Source organism: Otolemur garnettii, unplaced genomic scaffold (assembly GCF_000181295.1).
Source record: "Otolemur garnettii isolate 467f Iridium unplaced genomic scaffold, OtoGar3 scaffold00001, whole genome shotgun sequence".
Lineage (NCBI taxonomy): Eukaryota > Metazoa > Chordata > Mammalia > Primates > Galagidae > Otolemur > Otolemur garnettii.
The window spans coordinates 42642223-42645170 of NW_003852396.1; the positions used below are offsets into that span (position 1 = coordinate 42642223).

The following is a 2948-nucleotide window of genomic DNA, read 5'->3' on the forward strand; positions in this document are numbered from 1 at the left end:
TGATTAGGTCTTCTTAAACTTTTCTCAGTAGTGTTTTATAGTTTTCTATATAAAGATCTTACGTATATATCTTTTCCTAGATTTATTCTTAAGTATTTAAGAGTTTTTAAAATTTATAATTTTTAATTTATTCATAGGTCATTTAAAAATTTTATTTTCTATTTTTAAAAACTGATTTATATAAATACTGCTAGATTTGGTTTGCTCATACAGTATTTTGTTTAAGATTTTGCCTCTATGTTTATGAGTAAGGGTGTGACCTGTAATTTTCTTTCTTGACATGTTTTGATTTTAAGGTAATCTTAGATTTATATAATGAATTAGGATAGTACCCCCTTTTCTATTCTCTATAAGTAAGAGTGTAGAATTACGTAATTTCTTCCTTAAATATTTGGCAGAATTTACTAGAGAAGTTATTTAGGAAGGTTTTTAACTATGGATCAGTAATCTTAGCACTCTAGGAGGCCAAGGGGAGAAGACTCCTTGAGCCCAGAAGTTTGAGACCAGCCTGAACAAGAGTGAGAGTCTTTCTATACAAAAGACAGAGAAATTAGCCATGTGTGGTGGCATGCACTTGTAGTCCAATCTATTTGGGAGGCTGCAGTAGAATAATAGCTTGAGCCCAGGAGTTTAAGGTTGCAGTGAGCCATGATACCTAATGCCAGTACACTCTAATCCAGGCAACAGAGAGAGAGAGACTGTCTCAAAAACAAACAAACAAACAAAAATTGTGGATTCAATTCCTTGAATAGGAATTTGGATTTTCTAGTCCTTTTAGGCAAGTCATATTTTTCTATGTATATGCCATTTTATTCTAAATTTGCAAAATTATTGGCATAATGATGCTCATGACATCATCTATGACCTTATTAATGTTTGTATTGAACTTTAGTGTCCTGTGGCTCAAGGAATAGGGCACTGGCCCCATGTACAGGGGATGGTGAGTTCAAGCCCGGCCCTGGCCAAAACTACAAAAAAAAAAAAAAAGAAAAAGAAAAAAAGAAATTTAGTGTCCTGGCATGGGTAATTTTTTAAGAAATTAACTACAATTACCAGAGATTTAAGAAATTTATTATATTCCAAAAAAAGAAGTTTGGCTTATTGATTCTCCATATTGTAAGTTTGTTTGCTGTTTCATCAATTTCTGGTTTTTCTTATTTAGATTTCATTTGCTGTTACCTGTTCTAACTTTCTGTGATGGCTGCTTAGCTCAAGTCTGGTTAGCCTTTCTTTTTCCTAAAAGATGCATTTAATGCTACATACTTCTCTCTAACTGTGGCTTTAGCTATATCTCCTGATTTTGATACAAAGTATTTTTGTTATTATTTAATTAAAAATATTTTTATTTTTCGACTAAAGCTATTATAAAAAATTGTCAAAAATACTCAGAGAAATAGAGCATAGTACTGTGAACCCCCATCTACCCATCATTTGGCTTCAACAACCTGCAACATCTTGCTAATCCTTTCTCTTTTTTTCTTCTCATTAATATATTTGGGGTCCTGGAATATTTTCAAGCAAACTCTCTGCATCACATTATTTTGTCAGTAAATACTTTACTAAATTCAAAATGGTTTCTAAATCCTAATGGAGGAAAGAAACTGAACTGTACTTAAAAAAAAAGTAAACGGAAAACCAGTGTGGAAATAGAAAGATCGAAGGAGCCAGGCTCAGCACAGTGGCTCATGCCAGTAATCCTATCACATTGGAAATCTGAGAACAGAGAATCATGTGAGGCCCAGAGTTCAAGACTGGCCTTGGCAACATAACAAGACCTATCTCTTAGCCCAACGATCACCCACCATCATGAACGACACAGTAACTATCCGGACCAGGAAGTTCATGACTAACCGACTACTTCAGAGGAAACAAATGGTCATTGATGTCCTTCACCCTGGGAAGGCAACAGTACCAAAGACAGAAATTAGAGAAAAACTAGCCAAGATGTACAAGACCACGCCCGATGTCATCTTTGTATTTGGATTCAGAACTCACTTTGGTGGTGGGAAGACAACGGGCTTTGGCATGATTTATGATTCCTTGGATTATGCAAAGAAAAATGAACCAAACATAGACTTGCAAGGCCTGGCCTGTATGAGAAGAAAAAGACGTCAAGAAAGCAGCGAAAGGAACGCAAGAACAGAATGAAGAAAGTCAGGGGCACCGCAAAGGCTAATGTTGGTGCTGGCAAAAAGTGAGCTGGAGATTGGATAACAGGTGAAGGAGTAAAGACTCTACTGTGATGTTATCTGCAGCCGTTGTATAGATTTTTCACAAGAGGATTAATAAAGACTTTTCATGTGAAAAAAAAAAAGACCTATCTCTTAAACAAACAAACAAACAAAAAATAGCAGGCATAGTGGTACAGCCTCTAGTTCTAGCTACTCAGGATTCTGAGGTGCGAGGATTTCTTGAGCCTAGGAGTTCAAGCCTGCAGTGAGCTGTGACTGTGCCACAGTATTCCATCCTGGGCAACACAGTAAGACCCTGTCTCAAAAAAAAAAAATAAAAATAAAAAAGTCAGTAGAAACGTGTCTAGAACATAGTAAATGCATTATTTTGTCTAATAAATGTTGGCTATGGTCGTGGTCATTATCATCATTTTCATGGGAATATAGAATTACAGTTGGATATGCCATAATTAGCCCTGGGATTGTAACTGCTGGTGAAATGGGTATTATTATATTTAGGCTTCAACATACTTGAGAGGGGTGTCTAAAAATATATAAATTTACAGAAATTGAAAAATCAGACCCCCTCTGGGTGTGGATGGGAAGTCTGGATGTTCTTTTTCCTTTTATTTAAGCACACTGAAAGCCCAGATGGTGTTTTCATCAACATGAGATAAGGAATAAATTTCCTCAATTCAGATTAAGAAAGAACTCATTAAGTTTTCACATGATCCAGGAAGATAAAGAGACTTTCAGATTAATAAAGAACTAAAATTT

At 35.3% G+C, this 2948-nt stretch overlaps 1 pseudogene across 1 annotated transcript; it reads left to right on the forward strand.

Moving 5' to 3' along the window:
* Window positions 1-1800: 1800 nt before the first annotated feature.
* On the forward strand, window positions 1801-2256 carry LOC100957466 (annotated as a pseudogene). Its single transcript, XR_152697.3, has one exon. The product of XR_152697.3 is annotated as a 40S ribosomal protein S24 pseudogene (transcript).
* The last annotated feature ends 692 nt before the right edge of the window (window positions 2257-2948 follow it).